Source organism: Ambystoma mexicanum, chromosome 8 (assembly GCF_040938575.1).
Source record: "Ambystoma mexicanum isolate Mex_15411 chromosome 8, UKY_AmexF1_1, whole genome shotgun sequence".
Lineage (NCBI taxonomy): Eukaryota > Metazoa > Chordata > Amphibia > Caudata > Ambystomatidae > Ambystoma > Ambystoma mexicanum.
The window spans coordinates 246436153-246461067 of NC_090929.1; positions in this window are offsets into that span (position 1 = coordinate 246436153).

Genomic DNA, 24915 nt, shown 5'->3' on the forward strand with positions numbered 1-24915 from the left:
GAAGAACTAGCAGATTTCAATACAGAGATAATCTGTCCAAGAAACACAAGAAGGTGCTCACTTAATTAAGCCAATTGTCAACTGCATTATTGAGCTGGCTGATAAGGGCAGTAATATCGTAGTGATGAACAAACAGGACTATATAAAGGAAGCTCACAAACAATGATATGACATGAAATGCTCTGAGAAACTAAATATGAATCCTATCAAGGAATTAAAAGCCAAAGTATGGATCGTCCTCAATGAATGGGAGGAACTAGGAATCCTGGATGAAGACCTGGCGAAGTTTCTTTACACCAAACACTCAACAGAACCCACCATATATTTCCTCCCCAAAATTCATAAACATCCCACTAGCCTAAAGGGAAGACACGTTGTGACTCTCACTGGGTCTCTCTTGGAGAATTTGTCTACATTTGTAGATTAAGTGTTATTTACATGTGTCTGATCATTACCATCATATCTGAAGGAAACAACAGACTTCTTGTCTAAAACAGAAAATCTTACATGGGATCCTACTTACATACTGGCATCCATGGATGTGGTTTCCTTATATACCATCATACAACACAACTTCGGGATGAAGCATGTGAATTTTTCCTCAATGCAAGATCATTGATTTATCCTCAACATACGAATATGATTTTGGGCATGATCAATCTATTCCTTAAGAATAATACTTTCCTGTTCAATAATCAATTCTACCGCAGACCCAGGGAATGGCACAGGCACACAATTTGTACCCTTGTATCCGAATCTGAAGATCATAGTGTGGACAGACAAGAATCAGTCATACACAGAGAATATAGTGCTTTGGCTATGCTACATCAATGATCTTTTCATCATTTTGAAAGACAGTCAAAGGAACTGTATAGAGTTTGTTAACCAATTAAATATTAACAACTGTAATTTGAAATTCACTGAATATCACAGTGCACATTCTGTAGTGTTTTTGGATGTGAAAGTGAAAATAATAGACCAGCAAGTTGCTTGGGAGATTTATAGAAAACCAACTGGTTCCAATTCTCCACTACATGCTTATATGCTAGAAGTGGACATTCAAAAAACCTTATATGGAGTATACCTTATGGTGAATTCATCAGAATACGAAGAAACTGCACCAACATCGCAGACTTTGACTCAGCCGGCAAAATCACTGCACTTTGAAACAACAATAGCCCATGAAAATTATCGAAAGGTCTTATTTGAGACCGGAGACCGGAGGGGGGTCTGTACAGAGACCCCTGCCAAGATTCTCAATTATGGTAACGTAGTCGAGCAATCAAGGCCTAGCTTCTCAGGAGGTGATGCGAGCTGGTTCTTAGGTACAGTGTAGTCCCAAAGCACCCACGAAGGAATGTCCACACACTGTATCGGTTAAAACACAGTCTTTATATAATTAATATTCAAGGTCATATACACAATCACGATAACTCACTTTGTACTCTGAAAATCAACAATGGTAAATCTATACAATTCTAAAGTGGTACCACTAATGTTATTAGATCTCCTTAAAGTGCATGCGGTCAGAATGACACACAGATCAAAATAAAGAGGAAACCAGCAGTAGAGAGAGGAAGGAAAGCAAGATGGTTAAGCAATTGGCAGAATAATGGTCCTGCTACCTAGACACAGTTCTGTGTGGAGATCCCCCAACTTGGGCAACCTGTAGGAGAAAGATACAAGCCCAGTCCATATATTGTTCCCACTAGAGTTTCCAATAGTTCTGCAACCCCAGAGTACCTGGCATTGTAGCGCTCCTCATCAGGGAAATCTACAACCCTTCTTGAGTGTCCTCCCTTTCAGGCAGGAGTCACGGGTCGTCGAACGTCCGACGGAGAACAGGTCGAACTACGATGGTGAAGTGACTGCGTCGTTCCTACCGGTGCTCGTTGACGGGGAAGCGTAAATGACCTGGCAGGAAGAGGCATGCGGGGCACTTCGGTGTCGATAGTTCTGGACCGCAAAGAGTTGAAGAACTGTGGCCCAGCAAGGGTGTCGAGTGGTTGGTGTCTCTGTGGTCTTTGGGTGGCGGGAAACCCACTGGTGGATGCTCCTCGCGCGTAGACGGTCAAGCCTTCTCCAGCAGGATACAGCAGTGACGATGCGGACAAGAGCGTCCTTGGATCAATTAAGTTTTTAGGCAACGGGAGCACGGCGGCTCCAGTCGGCGACGGCGGTCGTCGACAGTGGCAGACAACAGTCCGGGCGCTTCTCCTTCGAGTTCCACAGCAATCCCCCTATCGGGTCGGCAGCCTGTCGAAGGTCTGTCTACCAGGGCGCTTAGGCAAAGATCGGCTGTGCATGATGGTCCCTCGTAACTCGGGAAGAGGGCGCCTTACCAGGTCCTCTCTGGGCCAGTTCTTGAAGCACAGCAGCTGTCAGATTGCAAAGGAGAGCAACAGCAATTCTTCTCGTCCAGCAGGGCTTCAAGATCAAGCTTCAGTTACTCCAGTTACTCGTCGTAGTGGACTTCAGCTTCTGAACACGATTCCTAGCAGTGAGAGGTCCCCAGATATTCTGTTGATCTCTCATTCATTCCGCTCGGTCACACTCAAGCATCCAATCACGACTACGGGTATTCATGCAGGCAGGCAGCCAATCAGGCACACAAGGTATTCAGGCCATTCACTTCTCTCCAGACACTCACAACAAGTTATGTGTATTGGGACAAGTACCGAGCCATTAAACACTCCAAGCTGCATTCATACCGGTTTCAGGCAGGGCTGTCTCAACCATTGTGTCAAACACCAGATACTAGACAGCCACAACATAGAATGTATATTCGTCACACACTCCATTCACCCATGTCCCACCGACAGGCATACCCACAACATACGGTCATTGAGAAGGCTCCAGCCAGTCTGGTCAGCACTTCCCCACACTACCATATACGGAACTTCTCCCCAACAGCCAGTCAGGGGGAAGGACCAGAGGCAGGGCTTCCCGGGACTTTGGGAAGATCAAGATAACAGGTGATGGAAGGCAAGAGGCCATGGGGGCCATTTTGTCTCCATCAGGAATCTACTAATGCCAATGTCAGGGCCTGGGCATCCCAAAATGGAGGACGCTCACTGCACCAGTCATTTCAGCACAGAGCTGCCACCAGCCCGTACCCTGCTCTGTGGGTCACACACAGGTGCCCAAAATCATACACTAAGGGCACAGTGTTGTACCACTACCCATGGGTGCCATAAGGGTATCCCACTGGTCTGTTCACCAAACCAAAAGAGAGAGAGCTGCACCACCAGGAGTCCCACATGAACTCCTGCACGGAAAACACAACAGAACACACAATAAAAAGCAGTAAAGGACAAGGATACGGAGGCCCTGTCTCTCAGATGCATTTCCAGAATCACACATGCCTTGAACAGACATTCTCTGCTAACCAATCAGTTGTCTAACACCAGGGGAAATACCGATAACGATGCCACATGATTAATTCTTACTTTTGGAAGTCATAAGCAATCAGTTAGACATATAGTCAATCATTACTGGAAAGTACTAAAAGCAGATAAAGATCTGGGGGCAATGCTGAAGGAATACCCACCTATTAGTTCCTGCAAAAGCATTTCCATAAAGGACACTCTGGTTAACAGCTTTATGAAACCCGAAAATTTGGGGGAAAGAAAAAATTGGCTGACCAAAACTGGAGAAGGTTTCTTCAAATGCACTCAATGCAAAATCTGCAAATATGCCCGGAATTGCAACATGTACAACCATTCAGTTCTGGGATACTCCATTCACATCAAGGAGAAAATCACATGCAAATCAGAATACAAAGTGTATGTACTGTCATTCACCTGGTTAAAATGGTACATGGGAAGCACGAAATGCAAATTAAAAATGTGCATCTTGCAACATGTGAGAGCAATTATGAATAAGGACAGTGTCTATCCCATGTTCAAACATTTCTCAAAATTTCATGGAGGAGATCTAAAAGAATTGACTTTCCTTGGTATACATAAAGTAGATGTACAACCAAGAGGAGGGGATAGTGAATGCCAGTTACAACAGGATGAATCTAGATTTATCAACGACTTCGAGAACAAGAATCCAGATGGTCATAATTTGGACGAAGAACACTCTACACATATTTGGGAGTATAGTGACTATATAAACTCCCTTTCACAGAAGAAATGAAGCACCTTCTAACCTTGGCTCCTGTATTCTAATAAATAATTTAGCAGAGATAACAACTTGGACATCTCTATAAATAGGAAATAGACTGTCTCAGTGATCAACTGTGGCCTTCAATGCCTAAAATCATAATTTTAGCACATTTTTTTAAGTATGCACTTTTTCACTGTATTGGCTTCGTCTTTCACGTGTAAAAGAACCCGGTATAGTCTGATATTTGTCAAACTATTATTATTGATTTTTCCATCAGACACTCCCCAATTGAGGTACCACATATTTTATGTTCTTTTGGCAGGTGTGTTTTTCATATCCTTTCTTTTTCTAATTTTTGTGTATTCAATTTGTTGTTTTTTTCTATGTCCTTAACTGTATGGCAAAGGAAAAGGTCTCTGCACTATCCTAATTTTCACCCTGCCATAAGCCGAATCTAGGAGTGCTGTCATAATTAATTGGATAGCTTTCATTATCAAACAAGTGTCATAGATCAACAATGGATGTTTACATTTATCATATAGATAACAGGTAGGAGGGCCTCTATCATTTTAAATTCAAGAATTGTAACTAAAGGGACATGAATGGGGTTGTAATAGTACTGTTCCAATGCATTCTGCACTTTAACTGTTTTAATATATGATGTATGCCATATTTGTATTACACAAATTAGTACATAAATCAGTAATCTCACGTAGAGGATGTACAGCTCTAATAGATTGTTCAAAGCCCTAACACTAGTTCAGAGTATGCAGGGGCATAATTACGGCAATTTGTAGGTTGGCTAATACTGGGACATGAAAGGAGTTGTAATCATATTGCTTAAGGGCACTCTATATTTTACTTGTGTTTATAGGGGATGCATGTCATATTACATGATACACATTATTGTATATTCCGTTCGGAATGAACCAATTTTGAATTGCTGACAAGGTAATCACTGGTCAACATTTTGAATGATTTGGCATTGTAATCTTGAAATTGTTGGAGCTGGAAAGCATCATGCATACTTGATGTATTGGCTGTGAAGATAACCCAAGCAGGCATAACCAAGTCTATTCAAACATGTCAGGGATGTAAAATCGAGGGTATCCCTATGTCTGGTCGAACTGCACTTTGCACTTTAGATTACTTAGAAATGTGAGGGACCATGTATGGGTATGAAATAAATGTTTGCCCACAATTAGAAACAATATTATTTAATTATACATGTGACAAACTAAGATGGTAACAACCGATAAGAACCATTGGTGCTAAGCACTAGCGATGTTGGTGCAAATGCACAATGTACCTAAACAATTCTGGCCATAAAGACATCTTGGCATCGTTATTTGAGACAATCGAAATATGTAAAGCATATTGATTTTCGATATTGCTTATCAGAGATTGTAATGCACTTTGCACTGTATAAGTTGTATATGGAAATTATCTTGTTCTCTATGTGTATGTATGAATTATCTCTAACACACTAACACGCTATGCTCCTCTGGCACCAACTCTTTGTGTGTAAATCGTTTTTCTAAACAGAGAGCAGGAGGCAGCTTGCTTTCCTCAGCTGGATCCCTCCTCTGGAACAGCCTCCCCCTCGGTCTATTTTTATTTATTTGCATTTTTAAAGCACTCACACAGCCCGGGGGCATCGAGGCACTGTTACTTGAATATGTCTTAGTTGCGTATTTATGACACGCTTAATATCCAGAGAATTCTAAGCGCGGACCCGGGGATGGAACCAGTGTTGCTTTGTGTTGTCTTGTTTGGAAGGCAAGCACGTTGTTGCTGAGCTATCCTCCTGAGACCTCCTGAGCAGGACTTTATGAAGTTCCTCTTTTCCTCCTCCTTCCCTTATGCCTAACTCTGCTAATCCCGCAGTTGCTGTGATTGGTGTCTTGGACCCTTCTGTATCTTCTGAGCCGCTGCCCATTCACACCCAATCTCCCCAGCATCTGTATTCTTCAGCACATGCCTTGGTACACACTCTGCTCTGGAGATTCGCACTTTCCTCCCAAAGCGGAACCTGGCCGCATAGCACTTACCATACCTTGCACTTCATCTCTGGCTCACCCTCGAGCACAGACACCACAGCACCATCCCCACTGCCCTCTTCCTCCCTGCAGTTGCACATTCTTATTACTCACAAGGCATAGTAGATTTGGCCGTCCCTTCCCCTTCTGTATTTTTTGTATTTAATTGTATTGCTATTCCATGTTCCCTCCCTACTGCCCTGTGGGTCCTTTGAAATAGAATGTATTTCCTATATAATCACCTAAAAAGCAAACAATACATAAATACATAGGTAATAATTGCTTGGATATGGAGTGTCGGAAGCGGCTGTAACGTTTGTCTGCGGTGTAAACGGTGCAGCTTGACACTCTACGTGCTTTTTCGTGGGTGCTTTCCTCAAGCCATTTCTCCCACAAAGTGTGGTCAGAACTCACAGGTGGTGTGTGGGGTTTACCCAGTGCAATGAGATCCACAAGCCGAGAGAGATGGAGAGGTGGAGAGAGGCGGAGGGGCAGCAGAGGGGCAGCGGAGCGTAGAGTAAGTGGAGAGCAAGCCATGTAAAAGCTTCGCCCTACTGAAAAGCTGCACCCTACTTGACTACAGACCCAGCAAAATCTTAGCAAAGGCAGCATAAAGGTGAAGCAAGATAGAAGCTGCTGCACGCTTTCAAGAGGTAACTGTTTGAAAGCATAGTTGTTGCTTTTTTCACCTGGTTGGCTGTTTCTTGCTACGCAACCAGATACTTTTCATTGCTACAAAGTTAACCGCCCATTGGATTTCTTAATTTTAAAATTGGGCAGCCGTGCAATTGTGTTCCCTTCTTCGGCTTTCCCCGGCAGCTTTGTACTATTGGGGGACACATTTGTTCTCCAACGGCTGCCTTTGGGAACTTTGACACACAAGGGGGAACGCTCAGAGGGAGTGTGACAGTATCCTTACTGCTATAGCCCTCAGTTGTCTCCCGTAGCATCTGTTGTTTGAACTGTGCAGACTGGAAAAACGAACGGTGGGGCTTGAAACCAGGGATCACAACACGTGACCACCGCAATGCCGGGAAAGCCACCAGCCGCAGTACAACTACCGGCATTCAGGGGAAAAAAATGTATGGCCTTCATTCCGGTAAACAGCCAATAACCGGCACGGGGAACAAGGTGGACATAGGCAACAAAGGGACATATGAAACCGGCGCAGACCCGCAGGCCCCACAAAAGGGCCCATTGGACGCTTTCTTTCAAGTCAAGCGTATCACATCCAAAGGGGGAAGGCAGTTATCTGCCATTAGACCTTGACAACGACTCCCTACTCCAGCTATGCTACGCACTACAGGACCGCCTTGCAACCCAAGCGGGAGAGCAGGAGGGGCGAGCGGCACCCACTGTAGAGCAACCCTGCAACACAGCCATCGAACAGAGAGATTCGGGGAGGGGAAGCCCACTGTCTAAGGATTGCATGGAAGAGCAAGTGGGGGGGGTGGAGGAGAACCCGGAGACCTCCTCCCTCCTGGCAGCAGTTCCCACTGCAAAGACACAACTTCTACCCCCCTTAGCCATGGCACCTCGCCTGTCAGCTAGTCCAAATTTGGTATTTGAATCGGTTAATTGAATCTCTGAGTCTACATAAGTGGATTTCAGTACTCATGAGAACTCTCAAACTAGCCACATTGTATCTAGTTTTGCTGTAAAAATTCTGTTAAAACTATGTGGAACAGTATATGAGGACCTGAAATCGCAAGGGTCAGTGATTGCCTCACTTATCAACCTATTGGTGCCACCAAAAAAGGCACCTGTCACACCTCTTATTGACCTGGGAGGAGAGATACCACAAACTTATGCACTTAGCGGCACAAGCAGGGTTGCAGCTGTACCCGCTATGGCCAGAAAAAATACATCTATTCCGGATGTGGTTGATCCCACGGTTGGGGCAAAAAGCATGGTGCCTGAAGAAGGACATCTTTCTAGGAGACAGGCAAGGTTGGCAACAAAACGACTGGAGAAGGCCCACACCCAGCCCACGCCGGTTTAGCCCACCTTGGATGCTAACCTTCCGGGTGCTTTGCCTCAGAGGAATTCTACTCCTCGACCATGTGGCAATAATATTTCTAAAAAACAGCAAAAGCGAGCGGCTCAGCGAAAGAGAAGATGCACGCAGACCGTGGGGACAGTCACAAGCTGGCTCCTGGAAGAACTTGCGCTCAAAGTGCAACCTGCACCTGTTGCGCATCTGGCATTATGTCCTGACCCAAAGCATACCTCTCCCTGATCGGCCTTGGTGTTATCTTTTGAATCTGAGGACCACTCACGCCTGGCCTCACTGAGGGTACCGTTGGGTCGGGGGGATCCCACATTGCCTAATAACAAGGTAGACTTGAAAACTGTAACTATCTCTCTGAAGGATGGTAGCAAACCAGGCCCCCAGCTAAATTGACCTACACTCCTCGCGTTATTCTCAAAGATTCCATCTCTTTGCATTCTAAATTCTAGTAATATTGAATTTATGGAACCTTTGCGCTTCTCTGGAGTGAAATTCACAAAAATCCATTGTTGCTTACCTGAAACAGCTGAAATGCTGAGGGCCAATCAGGCGCCCTTGGGGTATCTGGGCTATCTGTTAGATTTTCCCCCTCCAAGGGGCCCATTGCCTGAGAGCTGGGCCTGGGCCACTTGCCTCCCCTTAGCATCACCAGCAAAAGCCCCGCCCAAGCTCAGTGATGAACAAGGGTGGGAATGGTTGCAAGGTATGTTCGCCCAACGGAAGACAGGGTAAACTTCTACCATTATATGTTGGAATACCAGGGGTTCTGGCCATTGGCTAAATGGGGGGGCCTCCCGGGACCTGTTGCTAGTGTGCTCTGAGACCCCCTACCAGCCCATAGAGTCGGGGTTTGCTCAGAAGCACTTTAAGACAAGATAGCAGCACCCGTGAGATGGATGGGGGTGCAGGTATATACTTCAACACCTATCAATAAGGACAACTCAACGGTTTGGCAAAGGGAGTCCATTTAATGACAAGTACAAAAAACAGGGAGTTATGAATATCAGCAATGGCGCAATCTTCCTTCTCGCTTCAACTCCAAAGAACTTCATAAAAATCATGACATTTATACTGGAAACTCGTCATCACTGACGTTTAACACTCAAAATTTGAAATGCAATTCTATTGGTTTGGGAAAGGTAACTTTAATATAGGTACTATATCTGTATATGGTAACGGAGTGAGGGGATTGGGTAAATACTGTCAGGTGGGCATCTAAGCCCTTCCTTCAAAAATGACAACTGCAAACGTCACTAGAAGTACGACCTCCCATTGGTCCTACTAACTATAGGACCCTAGATTATTTGGTCCATTGTGATTGGGTTGGCACCAACCGCATGCATACTTTTCCACTTTGCTTAGCAGCACGTAGAATGGTCGGCCAGGTGTGGGGTGCCCCTTAGTTACCTGGCCTTCCTCTAAATCATCACTTTAGTAGCCATGTGTCAATTATTTCACTGCGGTTGGCTTCGAGACTGCATCTTCTGTCTGGAAAAGTTCTGATATCTCCACCTGGCCTGGTGCCATGCCTAGGTGTGAGTCCTCGCTTCTTCTTGCTTGGCTTGATTCGGACACCGTGAATTTGCTGCTTTTCCATCAATTTGTGTATTTGATTCTCGATTCACCCACAGCCTGCCTTCGTCTTCTTATCTCGACCTTTCAAAAGCAGGGTATTTTGTTCTTAGTTTCAATTAAATGTAGCTACTGTTTGGGCCTCATTACGAGTTTGGAGGCAGCCATGCCCTTGATAAGGGCATGGCTGCCTCCAAACTCGGGTCTGGGTCCGAGGTCCCTGAATAGGGAAATACCGGGCCATTCCGAATTTGGAGGGCCCGGTATTTCCCCCATTCAGGGAACCCGGACCTTCCCCGTTCCCATTAGAGCCCCCATTATAGCCCATTGTTAGCTCCTTGGTCCCCTCGCGGGACCCGCAAAGGACGTCTGGTAAAACGAGGCGTCCAGAGTGGGTCCCGCGAGGAAACCTCATAATAGGGTGGAATGGGTTTAACGGCACTGGCACCTTTACTGGCTCCATTAAACCGATTCCGCCCGCCTCGTAATGAAGCCCTTTGTCTCTTCTATTTGTACGACCCTGGCTTTCCTGGCACGAGTTGCCTCAGCTGAGTTTTATTTCAGCCGTCTCTTCTCGATTTTGCTAAATATGAAGCTTTTTCTCATGTGGCCTTTAGTAACCTGGGCTGATTCTGCTTCTCGGAAATACACTTATATAATTTGCTTCATTTGAGGTAGATTATGTATAGTGGCGTTTGCTGCATTATCTTTCTACTAAGCATAGCAAGCCGCATGGTTTTCCTAGCTTTCTTGCGGTTCCAAGCATATGTACAAGTGTAAACTGGTTGACGATCTTCATCATGCTCGTTACTTAAGCTTCTACATCTGATATTGTTCATTCACTTTAGGTTCACAATATCCTTGTTCATGGTGTTTTTGTCTCTTCATGTCATTCTCTGGTAGTAATTTCTTCTATATGGGAGACAGTCTAGGTTCTCGTGACGTCACCATTCGTCTTCATTAAGACCTTTTTAGTTTTTTCAAGGACTGTACTTAGATGATCTTCATGTTGTTTAATTTGTTGATGAGGTTTTCTTAATGGATACCTTACTGTCCATGGTTTTCTTGGTATTGGATACTTCCATAGGTGTTGTTCTTCTGATAGGTACTGGACAGCGCCCTACTGCAGCTATCTGCTGGTTTATTTGCTCATCATATGTCAATTATTTTGGTGTGAACGTTCCCAGTATTTCAAAATGGACGGTTGAAGTGCGGGCTGCATTTGGGCCATCCTCTACACTCCCCCTCTGGGCGATCCATCGACCACTTTCACCTCTTTCTTCAGTTTTTTCAGTTTCTCTTCTGCTTCTATGTTTGAGTCCATTCTTTCTTCATCTTCTGGGTCTATACATGATGGTCTGAAGAAATGTCTCTTTGGGGTCCATATCTTTATTACTCCTTTCAAGCTTCCTTCTGTTCTTATGTGTTTGTCTTTGTTCCATGTTGTAATGCTCACCTGGTATCCACAGATACGTCACTCAGCCTGTTCTGACATCTTACGACCTCAAACCCTTCCCTGGAGTCTACTCGACTGGAGAAGGGCCTGAAACACAGGATTGGTAGAGTTTAACTCCCTATTGTCTCTGTGTGCTTGAACCCCTTCTTCCATGGGGTCCAACCCTTCCCTTTGATCCACAGCTCACCTTGTTTTCTTGGAAAGTGTGCTCTCCATCCTGCTTTCAGCGCAGGAGCGCGTAGGTTGATGTGGGCTTGTTGCTGCCTAGTTACTTCACTGGCAAGAGTCCAACAGGTAAGTATAATGAGTCATATGAACAGTTCTCTAACTGCGTTCCTTTTCTTCCTTAGATGATGGCCGGCGTCCGGGGATGGCGACGTGCTGCTGAGATGAGTAGCACTGAAGGTGAGTGAGAGCGCGATGTGACTCTTTCGTATTTGTATTGAACTGAGTTATTTTCTGTGTCTTTTAGGTGCCGCACCGTTTTCAGGGTGGATGCCGGTTATGAAGAAGAAATGCAGTGAGTAAGCACGTTATGCGGTGCCTCTAGATGTTTCACCGCTAACCTGGAGTGTCTTTTCTCTCTTGCAGATGGATGCGAAGTTCCGGAGACAGAGTTCCCCCAGAGCGGCTGGGATTCAGGTAAGCGTTTGAAGCTTGTACAGTCTTTAAAAATTAGCGAAGATTTGCTGAAGGCTTACTAATGCCTTTTTTCTGTTCTTTTCCCTTTTCCTTAGAAAGCGGCGTGCCGGGATGGGAATGACACCGTCGAAGATGCCCGCAGAACAGAAGGAGCGATGAATGACGTGCAAAAGTTCCACAAGGTAAGGCTGTTCCTAACAGTGTTCTTGTTCTTGCAGGAGCTGAGCGCAGAAGAAAGATGGAGGCCTAATGGAGGCCGATCCGACCACGGTGAGTGACACGCTTCAGGTGCAGAAAACACAAAGCATGTTTCTCAGCCTGGGCGTGGCTTAAATAGTATCTGGGTATCCCAGGTGTCTCTAGGTTGAACCACAACCCAAAAGACTAGACTGCACATGCAGTTCTGGGAACCGAAATATGTGGGGGCATCCATCTTGTCCCCATCAATGCACTAGAAGTCCAATCCCCAATGTTATCCTATGGGAGTGAGTGAGTCTGGTGCCACAAGTGGGTCTTTGGAGGAATGGAGAGGCCCTTGAGGGCCATGTAGGTGATTGTGGCCTGGCTCCAGCCTGACATCTTGGAGGTCTGGGGGCATGAGGTGCAGGGATCATGACACACATCACCAGTTGACACTGTCCATTAGGGATGCAGTAAACCCATCTTCCTACATCATTTCTATGTTTCTTGGGATGTAGGAACTTTGTTCCTTCTCGTGCATGAATGCTGGCCTTCACAAAGTCTCTTATTTCCTTGTCAGTCAGATCTTTGGGCTTCCATCCTGGCTCAACATCAACCATGATCTTCATCCCTATGGCTTTTTTTACAGTTTTCTGGCACTGAGAGATTGTTATCTTGAAAACACAGAATCCTAGCAATATCATCACTACCAGTGCTCCCAGGAACTTAAATGCAAATGCCATCCATTGTGGAATCCATGAGAATAGTGATCCATACCAAATGTCATCATCAGCTTCATCAGATTCATCAATCATCTTATTCTGTAGTTTCGTCAGCATACCTATGGCCTCCGTTAGAGTTCCATTCTCTTCATCGTGTGATGGTATGAATGTGCAACATGATCCTCCAATGTTTGCACAAACTCCTCCATCCATAGCTGTGATCATGTCAAGTACATATCTACTCTGGAGAGTCATCAATCTGATTGCCCTTAACGCTTCCTTTATGGCGTTGAACCCTTTTATGGTCGTGTTGATGGTCTGCAGTAACTCCCATCTGGTTATCTGCAACCATTTATTATTTGCTCCAACTTTGAATCTTGGCATGAAGATTGTTGTGAACACTGATGAGATGAGGCTAAACAGACTATGTTCATATGGGATTGCATGAAATGCTTCTTCTGATTGGCAGAAAAATAATTTTCTCTCTTCATTCGATTCAGTAGTTCCACAGATCTCTTCTTTCTCAGATGAGCATCTGCTTTCAGGAAACTCAATATTCAAGTAACTTTTCGGGATTACCAATGCTGGAACGTGGACATTCGCTATGGTGCATATTGCTCCCCAATTTCTCGGCAGTCTGATGTATGCTTTGGATCCACATGCCCAATAATGATCCATAATTACTGCAGTCCCATGCACCATTCCTGGAACATCAAAAACTCGTCCACAGTTCTGGTTCTCTCTCATTTTTCTTGTACCATTATTCCTGGAGCAGAATTTTGGGCTTTCCAGTGGCACAATCTGCAAGGGTCCCCCTCTGTCTTCGACCCATGTCAGCAATTTTGCAAACTTTGGCCATAATGGCTTGCATCCATTTCGCACTATGTTGATGGTAGGCTCGTATTGACCTATGACCATCCATGCTCTGCATATCACTATTCCTTTCGCCCATCCGTCTGGTGAAAGAATTGTTCCTCAAATCTATGTTTGGCCTCTGTTCTTCCAACTTTGAGCCTCTTCTGGGATTTTTCCATGGACATTTAGTTTATGATTCACTTCTCTTCTGATTTCTGCTCCTTTAAATCCAGGCTTCTCGAATCTGATCACAATGTGTTTTGTTTTTACATTGTTTCTTGTCTTTATGTCCTGGAGATAATCGTCTTCATCAGGATCAGTTGCTTCAGTTGCCCATTTCAGTGAAGCATCACTACCCATGAACTGGCCTCTGGTCTTGCACATTGCTACGTGCGAAAGACAGTGTGCCTTCTGGACATCAAATTCTACGGCTACAAAGATCTTGGACTTCCCCATGTTGTAAGGTAGGAGTACACAAACAAAGCATTCCCCTTCTGAAGTTTGTCTTCCAACTTCTTTCATGTTCTTTTGCTGGTACCAAATGTTGTTTCCCAAATGTGCAGTGCTGTTCAAGTAATTGATTAGTTTGTTTTCGTCTCCGTGCATGCTTCTCTTGATTCTTAAGGTGTTCATGCAGTTCGCTATAACTACATCCCTGAATGCATCTGTATGGCTCCTTCTTGCTGGAGGATTCTCAGGTATCCTGGTCCATGGTGCAGGCCTCCTCATCTCTGCCATTTCAGTAGACAAAAGTCTGGCCGTTCTTTTCTTGTCCTCATATATCTTTTTCTTTCTGGTTAGAAATGTCCACGTCCACTCTGGCATCGGTTCAGTATATATCTGTACTGTAGAACTTGTATTTGTCCCTTTCACTGGAACATATATGCTTGGCGATGTTGTCTCTGTGAGTTTATTCTTCAACTCCTCTTGTCTTTTCTTTTCTCCGGCTATGAATGGCCATAATGTATCTGCTATAGGGTTGTAACGGTATTATGGTATACCGTTAAAGATACCGTGAACCACTTAATTAAACAATAATAACCGTCACATTGTTTATACCGGTATACCGTTCATACCGTTAAGTGTGCTTTTCAATCTGATTTGGAAAGGCTGCAGTAAGCAAGTTCTGCGCAGTCTTGGTCTTGCACTGTTGGATGTGCCGTCTGCCAAGTAGTTTCAGTTTGAGCAGTTTTTAATGCCATTCCATAAACCACACGTGCCTGACACAAAATCAACATGTTAGCAATAGGAAGAATAAATACAGTGCCAAGAAGGAAAGGGGTTTACTTTTTTTTATTTACATTTTTTTTAAAGCGCTCACACAGCCCCAGGGCATCGAGGCGCTGTTAAAGAAATTGGTTTTGTTTATTTTGTTGCGTAATTGTTTTTGTCTTAGTTGCGTATTCATAACGTGCTTAAAAACCCAGAGGTTTCTAAGCGCGGACGCAGGGATCGAACCTGTGTTGCTTTGTGTCGTCTTGCTTCAAAGGCACGCACGTTGCCTCTGAGCTATCCTCCCGGGTTTTTGGGTTGGCGGCTTTGGGGTTTATATATTTATAATGGATAATGTTTTCTAAACATATGACAATGGCGGATTTCCCTGGTTCTATCATTACATATAATAAGTCACACTGCAAAATGTAATCATCTCTGTGGGTATTCCCTGCTGCCATACCAAAGGGTAACATGTCCGTGATTACTGAACACCTTTTGGCCCAGAAGTAAACTAAAGGCTGTAACGTAAAGAGAGAGTGCGTAGGGCCCCACCCCCCCCCTCCTCTCCACACGTGCATTTGTGTTTGGTGCAAGCAAGGGGTGGCATTTCAGTGAAAAGTATGTTGAAAAGCCCAATTCTGGCCCTGGATGCATGGTTTTGTTTGTGATGATAAATCTGACAATTTATGACCTTTTAGAAAATATTTGTTAAGATTACTTAACTCCACCTGCTATACCGCGATAACCATGATATACCGTCATTTGGCAAGAAGGTTATTGTACCGTCATAAAACTAATACCGTGACACCCCTAATCTGCTATCAGTTGTGCTTGTGCAGAGATCTTCCCCGAGTTTGCTTTTGCCTTTCTTGGTGTTGGATCAAGAGTTTCTGATATTGCGGTTTCTGTTGGCTTTCTTTCCAACTCTTCTTGCCTTTCCATGACATCCGCTTTCCTCATTTGACTCTTTTCTTTGCTTATAGTGGAATTTCTCATAGTAAGCAGTCTTTTCTCCTCCCATGCTTTGGATTGTGGTTCTGCAGTCATTGACACTAGGTCTGGTATATGTGCATTCAATGTTTGCATGAGTGTGGTTGTCAGTAACCTTTTTGTTACCACAAATGTGTGTGTGTCATTGTTAATCACATCCATCTCAAAGTCCATTCATTCCACCATCAAATCTTCTAGGGACTGTAATTACTATGTTAAGTCTGGATGCCTTTGTAGGCTTCATGCGTGCACCATTAGGTGGGTGCACTGGAATTGAAATGCTTTGTGCACCAATAAAGAATGCAGTTCTGATCGTTAATGACAGTAAAACAATGATGAATATAATACATAAATACATTAAGCCTCTGTAGGTTAAGCGGCAGCATTTACTTCCAGAGAAATATGAACGTCTTTCCTCCTGCGGGAGGACTAGAGTACTGCTCTGGACCCCCATCTCGATCATTCGTCAAAATGTGCTAACTTTTAATACAAATTCCAAACAATATTGTCTCTGGATTCTGTTTGGATCTGTTTGCGGGCTGCAGGTCTTTAAACAATTGTCTCTCTTTGTTTGAACCCTGGATTGTCTATTATTTCTGGATACAGTGCTATTTTCTTATGTGTGTGTCAAAACAGGCAATAATCCAACAAGTCTCTCTATTGTGCATGTTCAAAATATGCTCACTCCCAGTCTGTGCATCTGATTTGCTTCATTCCCGAAGACATGTTGTGTCGTGGTCAATATGAAAAATAAGAAATGAGATCTCTGGCTCTGCACTCTCGATCTCTCCCTTGGCGCAAAGTTAAAAATATTTTCAAATTGTTCTGTTCATGGTTAGAAAGTTCCACTTGCATCACAATGCCATGCAAGAGCATGCCCATCTGTGTAGAATTAGCTGGGTCTCTGATGAATGTGAGGACGTCAACATCTACAGGTCTCCCCACTAGCTCTGGACTAGTTACTAGAAAACGTAACTTGCCAACCTACTTTCTTCTTGTGACAGGGACATTTGTCCTGTCTTGCTGAGTTTCAGGACTGTAGGCTTTCACTTCACTGTGAGTAGTGTCTGCACTTTCCGTTTGTGTGGAGATTGTTAGGGAGAATTCTCATGAATGGCTAATTTCCCTTACCTGTTGAGTCCCTCAGCAGCTTTGCTGGATTTCTAGGATTTATTTTTGTGAACCTTTTTCCCACTCTTGCATGTGTTTTGCCATGTGCGTTTTTACCATTGTGTGTGTTCTTGGGCTCTGGAGCCTCACCTACTCCATGAGCACCACTTTTTTGTGTGTTACACAGCACCTTCAGTGCAGTCACACAGGGTTATCTATTAGAGTTCCCACTGACTCAACTTTTCTGGGGCTGATTACTGTCCCCCAGAAACATCTAAATGTGCCATTAACTTTATATATTCTCTTTAAACCACAGACCCAGTACCCCCCAATCGTACATGGAGTATTGGAAGGGGTTAATTCTTATCCCTTTTTGTCTGTGCCTCTTGGAGCCTTGTTTCGCTCCCTTAACATTTAGACTTGGCTGGTGGCAGTGGTAACTACCCTAACTTTTCTACCACGATTATATTATATAAACGTGGTATTGTTTTAGGCTATTATATTAGCCTCTAACATAAACCTGCTTGACCAAATACATTTTAATTTGGCTCACGCTGTGTTTTTTCACCATTTTTTTTGTTAAAGTCTTTCTCATGTTTTTCTCTGCGCGCCAAACCGGGGATGATCCCTTTGTTAGCCGTCTTTTCACGGGCTTCTGCACAGAAGCCCTCTTTAAGGCGCCTGATAGTCTAGGTAGGCAGGATGTGAGGGAGGGATCTGGAATTTAAGGAAAGTGGTGTGGTGTATTTATGATTGTGATTCTTAACTTGCTTAGAATAGTGAAATGTTATACCACTGTTGAGTAAATAAATATATATTCTTTTACTTAGAAACCTCTAGTCAGTGTTTGCCTGAACCATTGTAATTGCTGTCCTTTGTGTAACTATTTGCACTGCTCACATACTCTTGAGATAAGTCTGGCTGCTCTGCTACTGCGACCACTATAACTGTGTAGTACAGGCTTGTAACAAGGTGAAATTGTACTGTCACTTGTAGTCTTAATTGTGTGTAGTGTTCACATAATTCTGCCTAACAGAGAGCAACTTGGATTACTATGCTGTTTAGGATTATGCTCACACATTCTGTATTTGCTGGAACTCAAAGAAAAGTTAATACATCTAATATTCTCCCGACAAGTTCTGGGCAGTCTTCGATTAAGCAAAAGAACAATATGCTGATAAGCTCATTTGCTTCCTTCTCCACTTGGGACATTTGTTTTTTCCTCGCTGTACTCAGGAAGTAGGAGGAACTGCTCAGCTATCACAGTAAGCAATCTCCTTAGAGTATTTCCATTTTCAGAATTTTGAAGTCAGTGACACTGGTGAGCTTCCCCACCAATGACGGGTACAGTCTTAGCACTAGATCGAAGTATGTCACCACATCTTTGGTGATGTCACTACTGTGGGACACCATAAGTGATTCCGAAAAAGGTCACTGTGTGGAAGTATCTGGATACTGTATTTTCTTCCAATTTATGTGTCCTTGATCAAAATGTGGCATATTATTTTCTAGTCAAGGCTTCAGTGTGTCTCCAAATTTCAAAGTTTTATGTTTGGTTTATAAATGCAATTGTCTTCTTCACCCTGTAACTAGGATGCACAGAGTGTCCATATTTTATGTCCTTATCCTCTTTTTTTGCTCAGAGGAATGTCAAAGTGAAACCACAACTATTGCACAAAAGTTCTTTGGGCCTCAGCACGAGTTTGGCGGTAATGCAGCAGTTTTCCTGTTGAGCGTAAATAGTGCTAACGCGAAGTCCCCCGGCGGATAGTCCGCCAGATTACAGGTTTTAATGCACGCGCACAGGAACATGGCGGTAGCGCAAAGAGCGCTCCATGGGAAAATGGGCCAAGAACCCGTAAATCCGGTGCACCGTGCGCTACTGCCATACTGCGCTAATACTGCCATGAGCGTGCGCTATTAGCACACGGGAAATGCGTCACCACCGGAACGGGAAACCAAGCAGAAGCCATCTTGGAAATCACAATACGTCGGATATTACAGCCCCTGGAAGCCATCCACCCCTGTGAAGACAGAATCATGTCACAGGAGCGCACTAGGAGCAAGTCTGCCCTGGACAGGGTGAAGAAGCCCAAATTTAGCGACCAGGAGCTGGCCATACTGGTGGAGGAGGCAGAGTTCCACCATGAATACCTGCAGCAGCACAAGACCAGTGGCCAGCGCCAAGCATAGATTTGGCACACCATTAGCCAAAGGGTAACTGCAGTGGGGCGCGTGCCCCGGGATGGTGAGGATTGTCGCAAGCGCCTCAACTACTTGCGTGTGAGAGTCCGCGGCATCCTGTCACAGCACAGGAGTGCAAGCAGGGGCACTGGAGGAGGGCCACCAGCACCCCCACCCGAACTCACACCCTGGGAGTAGAAGATGAGTGCCCTGATTGACATTGGCACCATTTAGGGAATTGGTGGAGCGGAGGCAGGCACTGGCATTGATCCGACTGCAGGTGAGTCCCACCCCAAATGCATGCAACTGAAAGTACCACACATGCAGACCCTGAGTGAATGAATGTGAAGAAATGTGTGTGAGGCACTGCAGACACCCATACGTGACCCCTTGATCCATTGAACCGTTGTGCTGCCTAGACTACGCTGAATGTGCAGTGCATCAATAGAAGGGGCAGGGGACAGACATCCATAGCCATGGGACAGCTACGTAGAGTGTGAGTGTGCAAGAATACACCCCCAGGACCCTGAGCGCAGTGCACCCCAACCCTGCATGTGACCTTGTCACACAAACATTCCCATGCAGTGTACCTCCACACTCACACATCACACCAATCACCACATGTTGACTGAACAAAATGCAAGTTGAATGCATAATTGATACTGTCTAAATTCCCACTCGATGGCATCAACTGCTTGATAGGTTGCCTTGAACTCAATCCACACCCTATGTACCCCACAGGCACATGGCAAACCTCATGGGATGAAGGTGATGGGGAGGAGGCCACACCATCACGGCAACCGAGGCAGCGTGCCTTGACCAGCACCACCACCCCACAAAGGGGCCACACGGAAGGGAACCAAAGCAGGCCACATCCCACATCACCACAACGCAGCCCATCCAGACCACTACAGCACCCACATGTCCGCAGGGAGTCCGTGGCCAGCATGCCCCAAGCCACTGTTAAGTGACTTCAATTCAGCAATCCCACTAAGTCAGTGCCTCGTCTGGGACGCCCAAGGGAAGCCCCAGTTTATATATTTTTATGACAAGTTATAATCTGGATGATAAACCCTTATATAACGCCCCTCTCTTTGAATCCTCCTGACCTCACTGAGCCAAGAAGTAGGTTTGTTTTGCACTTTAAAAGGTTTATTGAGAAAGTAAACTATATATGTATATATATATATATATATATATATATATATATATATATATATATATATATATATCACACTTATGAATACATTAATATTTGATAGCACACTTAGGCATATGACAGTGATCAATAATAGATGATGTTACACTAGCACACTGATTTAATTACTTAGGAGTTAGTATAGGGAGGATAAGGTAGCTGAGAATACTTTTATGATTTCAAGGAAATGCAATGATGAATAAAAATGCAGTACAGAAATAAACTGATAGGGTTTCACAAGAGATAATATGTTCACTTTTCCCCTTGTGGCAATTCACTCCCCACCTATGAAATATAAGGAAATGGAAGTGAAGCACACAGTTTTCAGGAATACAATCACAATACAATACAAATTTCAGTTCCCCCCTAGCAATCTTAGAGAAACAGGGATGGCTTTAAACACAGGCAAAAGTACTTTTAAATATGGTATGCAAAGAAGGGAAAAATATGCTAAAAATGATTTTAATTCCCGATAGGAGATTCAGGGTAGGTGATAGCTACTTTGAATTAGTTCAGGTCAACCTAACAATGATTAATGGGGGATTATCAGGTTGAAAACGAATTTCAGCAATGCAAGCAAAAGCAGCTATTTTGACAGGAAATGAAATTGAGCGAAATGACAATTCGCGACAATTTAGTCGCGTGCGTCGAGCGCGATTACGGAAAAACTATAAGGAATAGAAGGTTTCTTGGAAAGCCTAGCATCTTAGCATTAAAATGACAGTTAAATCTCGTCCCTAGCACATACGGATCAAAAGATACAGATGATTTTGTGGAGGTAGTTTCGCAAAATTAAAGTAAGCTTCAGAATGACAAAATGACACTTTTACAGCTTTGAAATGACAGAATGAACACACGATTCCTATGATGCAGTTCTGGACAGGTTCAAATGTTTTGAATCAGATTATTTTAAACTAAGAGATGGGTTCTGCACAGGCCTCAGGATACTCACTCCTAATTTTGGAAGGAATGGGCCTTGTCACGGATCTGGTCAACAGGTTGGACTGGACTTATGGTGGCTTCTGGTACTGGTTCTGCTCACAGCGATCTAGTCTGGGTCTGTTAACGGTTCTGCACAGTGGTCTGGTCTGGGTCTGGTCTCTCTGGATATAGCACTGCTTTCTGGGTCTGCTACAGGTTCTGGCAAAAGTTCTTGGCAAAGAATCCAACAGCTCACCCGGCAGTTGAATAGTTTGGTTAGCTTGCTGGATTCTGAGGCCTCTGAAAAGGATTCAGCTTGTGGACTAGGCCTCTCTGCTTTAAGTTCTGGCTTGGTTCTGGATCTATCTGGAGTTAAGTTCTGGATCTCTGGATATTGTCTGGATTTGAAGTCGTCCGGCAAAATGCTTTGCAAGAAAATGGAAAGTGAGTGTCTTGCCTGTCCAGAGCAGTCTCTTTTTAAGTGTTTTAAAAATGGGTGTGTGCGTGGGCATAACTAAGCCTGCCCCTCACAACTTATCATTGACCAGGTCCTCCTCTCTCCCTTGATTGGGGGAAGGAATGGAGTATCATCGTGATGAGGTATGTTTTATGGGTCAGAGGATACTCCCCTTTGGTTTCACTTAGAAAAATCAATTTTACCCAAAAAAACATATTTCCCAGATACACAGTTTGTTGAAAGTACATGTACACATCATATATTACTTAAGGTAGGTCTCTGTTCCAACTCTGATGTTTCTAAGAGCTTGGGTTAAGAAATGATAACATATTGCACTTTTTGGTTGGTTTTCCAATATTGGACTTTTACCCAAATCTACACAGAGGTACACCCCCCTTCTGGGCATATTACAGTAATTTACTATGTCTCTAGCATAAACCACGTGTCTGCAATATTAATAAATAGCGGGGTCCGGTCCCAGAACACCGGACAAAGCAGAGTTTGGTCTCAAATCATTAGGGCATTTTTCATATTAAGGAGCCCCAAATTGTACATTTCTGTGAGCTTAATACAACATTTTATAGGCAATTTAATCAAACATACATTCGTCCTTAACCCTTTAAGTGCCATGGGTATTTCTCCCCAGTGCCAGAGCCTTTTTTGGTGATTTTGGTATGTGGCCATTCAATGGCTTGTAACTTTTTTTTTACATGAGATATCTCGGCCAAATTTGGCTCCTTTTCTTCCCACATGTAGGCGGTCGTAACGCCACCCAGGAATCCCAGGTTGCTGTAGGGGGGTGAGAGAAAATAAGGAAAATGTGCGAAAATTTTGGGTTTTTTCAAAAAATGCCAATAAAATGATGCACAAAGAAGCCTGTGGTTTTTTCCTTGTAAGAGCTAGGAACAAATGATTTGCTGTGCTGAGTTCCCCAATGTGTTGGCTTTCAGGAACAGGTTGAGTGGAAATGGAAAAAAATTATTTTGATGGGGATATCAACCGTTTTGTGAGAGGTAGGCGATTTTTGCCATTTTTGCCAATTGGACATGCATGGACGGAATGGAAGAAAAGGGCAGGAAAGCCAAATTGGAGGACAGAAAGGCATATATTTCTGAAAAGTAGACAAAATTCCAAGTTTAGGAAGGGGTGATTTGTATAGGTCAGGCAACAACTAGGTAGGGGAAACTGCCATCGAATGGGGGAAAAGCGGGAAAATGACTGAAAAAAACGGTATGTGTTGGACATGGTTGGCTTGGTACGGCAATGGCTTCTATGAATTTTGAGAAAAGCAATGCTCCGCTACATTCCCCCGACTCTTGCAGTTAGGAGAGCATACCATTTTTGTAGTGTTTGTACAAAACAAGCAATACCACAAGCCAAACACTGAGCCATGGTACACAGGAGTTTTACGCTCACGGCCTGACCAGACGCACTTAGCATGTGTAAATTGGGAAAACCAATGTGGTGAGGAACGGCAGCCATACATTTTTTGAAAGAGCACAGGCAGACCTTTTCAAGGGTAGGTGACTTGTGCAGGTTACAAAAGTGTATGGTGGCTAAAGCAGCGACTAAATGTAGGTCACATTTGGGAAAAGAAAGGGTTGTGAGACAAAGGGCTCCAGCAAATGGGTCAAAACGTTATGAAAACCACACAAAAACAACACATGGCCTACCGTCCCGCGTTCCCACAGGTGTCCCGATGAAAACGGTACCTCACATGTGTGGGTGCACCTACCTGGCCGCCAAGGGGAAAGCCCAAAACACAAGTAACCCCAAGTCAGTTTTCACACCGGAAATGTCACACTCTCCCATCATACAGATATGGGCCTCGGGTGTCCAAGCCACCGAGGAAAACAGGGAACCCCATGCATTTCCGAAAAGAGGACACCCGTGGGAATCCGCAGAGGTATGATATGCCCAAATTGCCCCAGAATTTATTACCCAGACACCCCTGCAAAGTCCGAAATGTGGGGAAAAAAACGCTTTTTCCGCACATTTCGCTCGACGCACCCATCGAAACACGCCCCCAACAACACATGGCCTACCGTCACGCGTTCCCACAGGTGTCCCGATGAAAACGGTACCTCACATGTGTGGGTGCACCTACCTGGCCGCCAAGGGGAAAGCCTAAAACACAAGTAACCCCAAGTCTGTTTTCACACCGGAAATGTCACACTCTCACATCATACAGATATGGGCCTCGGGTGTCCAAGCCACCAAGGAAAACAGGGAACCCCATGAATTTCCGGAAAGAGGACACCCGTGGGAATCCGCAGAGGTATGATATGCCCAAATCGCCGCAGAATTTATTACCCAGACACCCCCGCAAAGTCCGAAATGTGGGAAAAAATACGCATTTTCCTCACATTTCGCTCGACTCACCCATCGAAACACGCCCCCAACAACACATGGCCTACCGTCCCGCGTTCCCACAGGTGTCCCGATGAAAACGGTACCTCACATGTGTGGGTGCACCTACCTGGCCGCCAAGGGGAAAGCCTAAAACACAAGTAACCCCAAGTCTGTTTTCAGAGGGAAAACTCAGACATTCTGCCGACCGGCACAATGTACAGATATGGGCCTCGGGTGTCCAAGCCACCGAGGAAAACAGGGAACCCCATGCATTTCCTAAAAGAGGACACCCGTGGGAATCCGCAGAGGTATGATATGCCCAAATTGCCCCAGAATTTATAACCCAGACACCCCTGCAAAGTCCGAAATGTGGGGAAAAAAACGCTTTTTCCGCACATTTCGCTCGACGCACCCATCGAAACACGCCCCCAACAACACATGGCCTACCGTCACGCGTTCCCACAGGTGTCCCGATGAAAACGGTACCTCACATGTGTGGGTGCACCTACCTGGCCGCCAAGGGGAAAGCCTAAAACACAAGTAACCCCAAGTCTGTTTTCACACCGGAAATGTCACACTCTCACATCATACAGATATGGGCCTCGGGTGTCCAAGCCACCAAGGAAAACAGGGAACCCCATGCATTTCCGGAAAGAGGACACCCGTGGGAATCCGCAGAGGTATGATATGCCCAAATCGCCCCAGAATTTATTACCCAGACACCCCCGCAAAGTCGGAAATGTGGGAAAAAATACGCATTTTCCTCACATTTCGCTCGACTCACCCATCGAAACACGCCCCCAACAACACATGGCCTACCGTCCCGCGTTCCCACAGGTGTCCCGATGAAAACAGTACCTCACATGTGTGGGTGCACCTACCTGGCCGCCAAGGGGAA